This window comes from Vombatus ursinus, unplaced genomic scaffold, assembly GCF_900497805.2.
Source record: "Vombatus ursinus unplaced genomic scaffold, bare-nosed wombat genome assembly UNPS02010548.1, whole genome shotgun sequence".
In the NCBI taxonomy this organism is placed as follows: domain Eukaryota; kingdom Metazoa; phylum Chordata; class Mammalia; order Diprotodontia; family Vombatidae; genus Vombatus; species Vombatus ursinus.
Window position 1 is genome coordinate 13850480 of NW_020950326.1, and position 9344 is coordinate 13859823.

Consider the following 9344-nt stretch of genomic DNA (forward strand, 5'->3'; position numbering starts at 1 on the left):
AGCAGCTCTTTTTGTGGTGGCAAAGAATTGAAAATTGAGAGGATTCCCATCAATTGGGGAATGGCTGAACAAGTTGTGGTATATGAAAGTAATGGAATACTATTGTTCTATAAGAAAATGATGGACAGGCTGACTTCAGAAAAACCTGGAAAGACTTGTATGGTCTGATGCTGACTGAAGTGAGCAGAATAAAGAGAATTTTGTACACAATAGCAACTATGTTGTGCGAAGACTAATATTGATAAACTTAACCCCTCCCAGCAATACAAGGATCTAAGACATCTCCAAAGGCCTTGTGATGGAAAATGCTGTCCACATCCAAAGAAAGAACTATAGAGTTTGAATGCAGATTGAAGCATACTATTTGCTGTTTTTTTTCTTCCATTGAGTTTTGTTTCCTCTTTCTGGTGCTTCCTCCTATTGGTTCTAATTTTTACTTACACTAATGTGAAAATATGTTTAATAGTAATGTATATGTATAGCCTATATCAGATTGTGTGACGTCTTGGGGAGGGTGGTGGGAAGGAAAGGGGAGAAAAAATTTAAACTCAAAAGCATGTGGAAATGATTGTTAATAAATCAAAATAATTTAATTAAATAAAAATAAAATGAAATGCTTGAATTAAATGATCTTTAATTTTCCTTCTAGCTAAACCCTATGTAACACACTCCAGAACTACCTTCTCAATCCACATTCAAACTGGCAGGCTACTACTTTCCCTAAGGGTTCTGGAGGTATCTCTGAAGGTATATGCAAGATGTTGGGGCAGGGAGAACTGTTTTTATATTGTAATTGTAAATGTAATCCCCCTCTGGTGTATTTCCCACCATGAATATCAATTAATCTGAATTAGAGAGCTAATTGATACAAATTAGTTTGTTGAAAGGGGTATTTATTAAAATAGCGTATTAATAACATTGGTACAAAGCACCCACCCCACAAAGTCTGTGACATAGTTTATCAATGGTAAATACAGTGTCCAGGGGAAAGTAGGCTCAAGCTTAGAGGGAAAGGGAGTAAATTCACAGCTCCAAGTTCTTTAGCTAGAGTTCTTAGGTTGTTTCATTTAGGTATGAGATATGTTTTTCTACTGGCCTTCTCATAAACTCATGGAGCTGCCTTTCTTCAGTGTCTCTGGTTCATTTTTGGCTACCAGCGCCAAAACTGCTGTAATTACTGTTCTAGGTATTAAAAATCTTAATCCTAAAGCCATCCAAAGTTTATAAAGTCATTCTCTAGCCTGAGATTAGAGTATAAAGGAGGGAATACTAAATCCAATAACATCTCCTACCCCCTTAAAGACTTCCTCTCACATCTAGTTGAAACTTATTTAATTGATTGATTTAACATGACATCTAGGCAGACATTCAATTAATTCAGCTGAGATTTTTTCCCCCATATGGTTAAAATAACAGGGAATAACATCCTTTCAGTTACTTTAAGTGAGGTTGGGTGATTGGATTGATTGACTCAGTCAACCTCCCACAAATTACACCTAAAAGCTGCTTTTTATATTAAAAACAGATTTTATTTTTTCATAAGAACAATTTTACTGCCAAAATGAGTCAATGATATCAAATGAGTACTGCCATTTTCATTAAGAAAGTTATATTTCTTGAAAGAGCTGATCACAGGTAATCTCAGAGTACATATCGTACCTTATCTAGAAGCAGCTTATCAAACCAGAATTCATAGGCTTCCTCTTCCTAGTTTCTGTATTCTTGGAGAGCCTGAAGAATTTGCCCACATCCTGTGCAGTGAATTCCTTGATTTTCTGGCAATGTGTTAATTTGGCCTGCAACAATGCCAAATCCATCCTGGCAGGTGTCTGAGGAGGTTTGAAGAGATAGGACATGTCCTCTTCAGGGACAGGAGGTCCTCAGTTCTGGTGCTCTAGATTCTCCTGCTGACGGCATTGCTGATATGATATTTCTGTTGCTGCTGCTTACTGGTGTTTCTCATGTAAGTGTCATATTTAACGATATCCTGGCTCATTTCATCCACTCTGTCCATCACTAATTGCAGGCTCTTCCTCAGATGATTACTGCTGGTGAGACTGAGCAATTCATGTTTGTCTGCCACAGCTGATTTCTTTTCTAGTTCCCACATTAGTACATTGATCAGGTGTGAATTTTTAATTATAATCAGCACTTCTTCAAAGATGCTTAAAGGTGATGTTTGTTTTTTTCAATGCTTCAGGAAATAAATCTTTCTCTTTACAAACTTCCACCAGCTTAGGAGTCAGCCTATATGCCTTCAATGACAGAGACCCTTGAGAAGTTTTTATGAGATCAATTCAATTGCATGCTGGTAACTGAATTGGGAATCCAGGAGAGCACAGGTGACAAAAGAGTCATAGTATGTAGACTGGTACCAACCAACATGAAGATGATTGATGTTTATGTGACAAAGATTGTGCATCATTTCCATCTGATATTGGACTTCATCAAAATCAGTTATCCTTTGTGTGTTGGGAAAAGGGAAAGCAATTGGTTATTTCAAGTCTGTTTTCTACTATTAGACCCAAAAGTACTCCCTGGACAATTTCATTCGCCTGCCCTTCTCTCACTGGGCTTCAGATTCTGTACATGAAGGGTGACCCATAAAGATCCTTTTAAGCTCTGAGATACTTTGGTTCAATTCAATTCAATTGTGCTATATGCTCTTATTCCTGTTTTCTGAATGTTATAAATACATCTCAGCTTTATTTGGAGTTGTGTTTTAGCACAAAAGAGAGTCTTGAGCAATCACCCAAAGAATGTGATGAAAGTTAGAAGCAATATGGATTAATCATGCCCTGAAAAAAAACAAGACAAAACACATTTTTCATTCTCAGGATCTATTTTATCTAAGTGACTCAGAAAATTGAATCAATCAGTATTTTATTTTTGTTCAATCTTCCTTAAACATTTTTGCACATGGCTTTGTACTTAGCAATGTACATGGCAAGTTAAATCTGACCTACAGGAGTTTTCCTGGGCAAAACTAAGTTGTAGTTAGTTTTTTTTTTTCTTACCCCCATGCTACCAGCCTCTTTCTCTCTCTCTCTTTTTTTTTTTTTAGCATATACCTTATCCCTTCCTTGTTCCCAACTGCATCCTCTTTATTTGTCTGTATTTTTTTTTTGTTATTCAGTTATTTCCATTATGTCCAACTCTTTGTGACCCCATTTGGGATTTTCTGGGCAAAGATACTGGAGTAGTCTCCCATTTCTTTCTCCAGTTCATATTTTAGATGAGGACATTGAGGCAAAAAGTGTTAAGTAACTTGCCCAGGGTCACACAGCTAATAAGTATCTGAGGCCAGATTAGAGAATCTTCCTTACTCCAGTCCCACTGCACTAACTAGCTGCCCCATTCATCTGAATATTCAATGCTAACTAATGAAATATATGCTCAGTAATGGATTTGGTAGACTCATTCACCTGGCCAATTAATTTTATCCATTATTTATTTTTGTATGCTTACTCATTTATTTATCCATTCATTCATCTGTTTGCTCATTTATTCATTTTTTTTGCCTGTACATTTATCTGCTTATTTACTTACTTTTTTTTTTAATTTGGTCTGGACTTACAATTTAATTAAAATAGAGAGTATCTAATGTGGAAAGTCTCTGTACTAATACACATGAGCAAATTTTCTCTAATTTCTTATCTTAAAGAGCCTAAGACACTGAGAGGTTTTGACTCATCCAGGGCATCACAGGGCATGTGTTAGAGGCAGGATTTGAACCAAATCTTGCTGACTTCCAGTCTAACTATATCTCCACTGTAATGCTGCCTGAATTCATTCCCACTGTGTTCTTTTTTTTTTTGTTTGTTTGTTTTTTGAGGCAATCAAGGTTAAATAACTTGCCTAGGGTCACACAGGTAGTAAGTGTCTAAGGCCAGATTTAAAGTCAGGTCCTCCTGACTCCTGGGCTCATACTCTATCTGGTGTGCCACCTAGCTACTCTGCCAACTGCCACCCTGTGTTGTTAATGAATGAAAATATGGGACTTTTTCTCATATTAGTAGAAGGTCATGGAATTAAGCCTAAGTACTCTCCTTTAGAGAAAGCTAACAGGGGTAGAACTGTTGGGCATAGATGGGAGGGAGGTGATTTCGCTAATATACCAAGGTGAGTTATTCTTTAATTTATGAAAAAATCTCAGTAAAATAAGATCAAATTTGATAGAACATTCAATGAATTGTATTTTTTCTTCTTCCTCTTTTAAAGAGAAAGGAACAAATGACAAGAAAACTGGTTTCTGTCTGGAATTTATGTGAAAAAGAAGGTTTTTATGAGATATTCTTGAGTTAGAAACAGTTGAGCCCAATCTCCTACAAATTTTTCATGTCTATCTTCAGTCCTCACAGTGAGAATTGAGAATGATGACCCTGGAGGACCTGTAAGGTTCTCAATCATCAAAGAAAGGCTTGATTATGTTCACTTATTAGGTCAGGAAATTATCTGAATCACTGTAGCATCATTTTAAAGAGCAAAGGTTGAACCAAAAAAAAAAAAAAAGGTCTAAATGTTAACCCAGAGTGAACCAGAAAATTCATTTACACAAAATAGGCATAAGATCACAAATTTAAAGCTGGAAGAACTTTATTAGATCCTCTAGTCCTACCACTTCGTTTTATACATTAGAAACTGAAGCTCACAGAGGTGATGTGATTTTCCCAACGTCACATAGAAAGCAAATGGCAGAGCTGGGATCTGAACCTAGGTCCTCTGAATCCAAATTGGGTTTCCTTATACTTTCCTATTTGATAAAGATGATGATATCCTATAGTTGTTAAATTCTTAGACTTTTCACACTGCTGCAATATATATTTTGTTTTGATCTTGGCCCTCCAAAATATGGTACCACTCTACATTTTAATTCAATTTTACTAATATTTATTAAATACTTACAATATGTTATACACTGGCCCAGGTTCTGAGAATACAAAAAAAGTTGTCTCTGTCTTTAAAGAGCTTACATTTGAGCTATAGTCTAGAATGTAGACTATACCAGATATAAGATAAGCAAATACAAACAAATTTTAAGAAAAGAGTCTTAATGACTGGAGGGATGACAAATATAAATAAAAGCTTGAAAGAGGACACAGCACCTAAGCTAATCCATAAAGGAAGAAGGATTTGTAGAAGCAGAAGAGAGAAAAGAATATAGTTACAGGAAATGACATGAAGATACACAAAAGGGGGAGTGAAATGTCAAATTCAGGAGGTATCTAGTAAGCTGGTATGCCTGGAAAAGTAGAGTATTTAAAAGAGTAATATGAAACAAGCCTGTAAAGATAAATTGGAATTAGACTGTGGGCAGTCTTGAAGGCCAGTTTAAGAAGTCTACATTTTATTCTAGAGGTAATACATAAGCAATTTAATTCAAATCAACAGATATTTTATTAAGCTATCTGTATATTAGGCATTAGGGATACAGGAACAAAAGTTAAACAATTCCAGCTGTCAAGGAGTATACATTCTACTGAAGGAAAGCAATCTATGCCCAAAGAAGATGCAGAATATTTTTTTAAAGTAAATCAAAGATTGTGTGTGTGTGTGTGTGTGTGTGTGTGTGTGTGTGTGTGAGAGAGAGAGAGAGAGAGAGAGTGAGAGAGAGAGGGAGAGAGAGAGAGTGAGTTTAGGAAGAGTAGTGAAAATTTGAGCTGAGAGAGGAGAGGGAACAGAAAAGACCTTTAGTAAGAGGTAAGTCCTAAGCTGAATATTTAAGGAGTAGAGATTCCAAGATCCAGAGGTTTTAAAAACATTCCAGGCATTGAGGACAGCATGTGAAAAACCTCCTAATTCAGAAATGCAGTGTCATGTATGGGTAACAGTGGGTAGACCAGTTTTACCAGAACATAAAATGTGAGTAATGTGAAATTAGTCTGGAAAATGTAGATTTGAGCCACACTGTGAAGCACTTCAAATGTCAAAAAGATGAGCTTGTTTTTCATCCAAGCAGCAAAAGGAAGCACTAAAACTTCTTGATCAAGGAGTGATATCATCAGTCTTATGCTTTAAGGATACAATTTTGGTGGATTCTTGGAATAAGGATGGTTCTTATGTTGCAATACTCCAAGCAAGAGGTGAGGAGGATCTGTACTAAAGTGGTAAATGGAGAAAAAAGGGAATGCATAGTGATAGAGTGGGGGTACAAATGGCAAGGTCTGGCAATTGATTGGATATATGGGGTGAGTGAGAATGATGGAGGATGAGAATGATACCAAAATTTCAATATTAGAAGACTGGAAGGTGGTGCCCTTAAAAATAAAAGGGAAGTTCAAGAAAAATGAGTTTAAAGGGAGGTTAATTAGTTCTTTAATGCTGATTTTGAGATTCTTTGGGGAACTCAGATGATAGGCTAAGGATGGATATATAGACCTGTGAGTCATCTGCTTATAAATGATCATTGAAACCCATAGACATTGATAAATTCACCAAGTGTGAGATGTAGATACAACAGACAAGAGGGCCTAGAACAGATCCTTAGGGTATATCCCTAGTGATCTTGTGGCTATGATATTGATGATGATTAAGCTAAAGAGACTGAGAAGGAGCTAACAGGTATGAGAACAACAATAGAGCAGCAGCATGAAAATATAAGGAGGAGAGATTACCCAGAACAAAAATATTGAAGTGCCAGATGTTGCAGGAATATTAAGAAGGATGAGGATTTGAGGAAAAGCAATTTAATTTTACAATTAACGGATTATTGGTAATTTTGGAGAAAGCAACCTTAGTTGAAAGTCAGATCAGAAGCCACATTACATAGGTTTTAAAGGGAATTACAAGAGAAATAGAGAAAGCAATGAGTTTATTTGCAATGAGGTTGTTTGAGAAAGCAAGAAGAGATGTAACTGGTGATGATGTATGATACAGGGAATTTTGTTTTTAAGAAGAAAATCAAGTTACTAATTTCAGAAATGAAAAGGGTAAATGAATAACCATTGAAGATGAAGTTAAAGTGGTTATTAGGAGTTATTTTGCCTAACTACATGCCAATAAAATTGACACTCTAAATTAAAAGGATAAATATTTACAAAAATTACTCAGATTAACAGAAAAGGAAATAGAATACATAAAGAACCCTATCTTAAAAAAAATAAATTGAACAAAGTATAAATAAACTCCCTAAGAAGAAAAATTCCCAGGAACAGATGTATTTACAAATAAATTCTATCAAATATTTAAACAACAATAATTTCCAATACTATATAAATTATTTGGGAAAAATCAGTAAAGATAAAGTCCTACTAAATTACTTCTATGACACAAATACAATTTTGATGTCTAAACCTGAAAGAGAAAAAATAGAGAAAGAAAACTATAGACCAATTTCCCTAATGAATATGGATGCAAAAATTTAAATGAAATACTGCAATGAAACTACAGCAATATAACACAAAACCTCATAAACTATGACCAGGTTGAATTTATGCCAGGAATGCAGGACTGGTACAATATTAGGAAAAATGAAAGTATAATTGACAATATCAATAACAAAATAACAAAAATAGCAAATGTAGAAAAAGCTTTTGACAAATAAATTATTCATTCCTATTAAAAAAAAACACTAGAATAAGCATAGGGATAAATGAAGATTTAATTAAAATGATGAGTACTAGCTATCTAATGCCAAGAGCAAGCATTATCTTTAATGGGGATAAACTAGAAGTCTTCCAAATAAGGGTGAAGAAAGGTGTCTATTATCACCATTATTATTCAAAATCATGTTAGGAATGCTAGATATAGCAAGAAAAAAAGAAGAAATTAAAGGAATAAGAATAGATGATGAGGAAAGAAAACTATTACTCTTTGCACATGATATAATGACATACTCAGAAAACTTTGGAGAATCAAAAAAAACTAATTAAAACAATGAAAAATCTAGCAAAGTTGTAGAATATAATATAATGTATGTAACATATATTATATTATATTATTATTATTCATATAATATAATATATAATAAAATAAAGTCAATGAAGTCATCAGTACTTCTACATATTACAAAAAAAAAAGCAGGAAGAGATAGAAAGAGAAATTCCATTTAAATTAACTTTGTTGTTCAGTCTTTTCAATCATATTTCACCTTTCATGACCCCATTTGGATCATTCGTGGCAAAGATTCTGAAGTAATTTCACATTTCCTTCTCCAGTGGATCCAGTGGATCCATTTTGTCAGGCAATCAAAGGATAAGTGACTTGCCCAGGTCACACAGTTAGAAAATGTGTGTCAGGCCAGCTTTGAACTCAGGGCTTTCTGGTCCCACACTTAATTCTTTATACACTGAGCCATCAGCTGCCTCAAAATAACTGCAGACAGTGTAAAATACTTGGGAGTCCATCTGTGAAGACACACATAGGAATTCCATTAACAGAAATACAAAAAAAAAAGAAAACCCTTTTCACACAAATAAAGACACATCTAAATAATTGGAGAAATGTTAATTGCTCATGGGTAAATCAATCAACATAATAAAAAAAAATCACAATACTGTTGTACCAATCAAGCTACCAAATAATTATTTTTTCAGAACTAGAAGTTTAAAGTTTTAAAATTAAATTAAACCTAGTTTAAAGGGAAGTTAATTAGTTCTGTAATGCTGAGTTTGAGATTCTTTGGGGAACTTTCCCTTGGAAACAATGTTAAATCAAGCCTCTAAATGGATTCTGGAGCAACAGAACATACAAAAAAGACGGAATGAAACAATTTTCCAGGTTAACATCACTTGGAGAGACTTCAGGAAAGATCTGTCTCACTTGGGTAGATGTGGAGTACAGCCCAGCACAGATGGTGTCAGGGCAAGCCAGCAGGACGCTATTAGCCACAGCACAGATCAGCAACTGAGGCTCCATGGTTCTGGCTCGGCAGGCCTGTGGCACAGCAGGTTAGCTGTGAGGCCTCCAGTCCCAGTGCAGAAGACAAATTATCACCACCAGAATCCAGGGTACAACAGATACGATTAGGCCAGGCCATCCTAGCACAGTGCACAAGTGACCAGTCACTTGAGATTCTGGTGAAGAAGGCCACTGAGCAGGTCCTCGACCCCTAGCACAAGAAGTGAGGGACAGTCTCCTCTGTGCCCCAGGAGCAGAGCTCAGCTTTAAAAGCCATAAAATCAGCTAAAAAAATGAGCAAGAAACAGAAAGGAGCCCTGACTATAGAAAGTTACTATGTCAACAGGGAAAAGGAAAACACAATCAGAAGAGTAGAATAATGTCAAAATGCCCACATGCAAAACCTGAAAGGGTGAGAAATTGGTTTTAATCTCAAAGTCTTCTTGGAAGAGTTCAAAAAGGATTTTAAAAATCAAATAAGAGAGACTGTAGAGAAATTGGGAAAA

At 35.3% G+C, this 9344-nt stretch overlaps 1 pseudogene; it reads right to left on the reverse strand.

The window, feature by feature from the left end:
- Positions 1 to 1707: 1707 nt before the first annotated feature.
- On the reverse strand, positions 1708 to 8856 carry LOC114037746 (annotated as a pseudogene).
- Between the last annotated feature and the right edge of the window lie 488 nt (positions 8857 to 9344).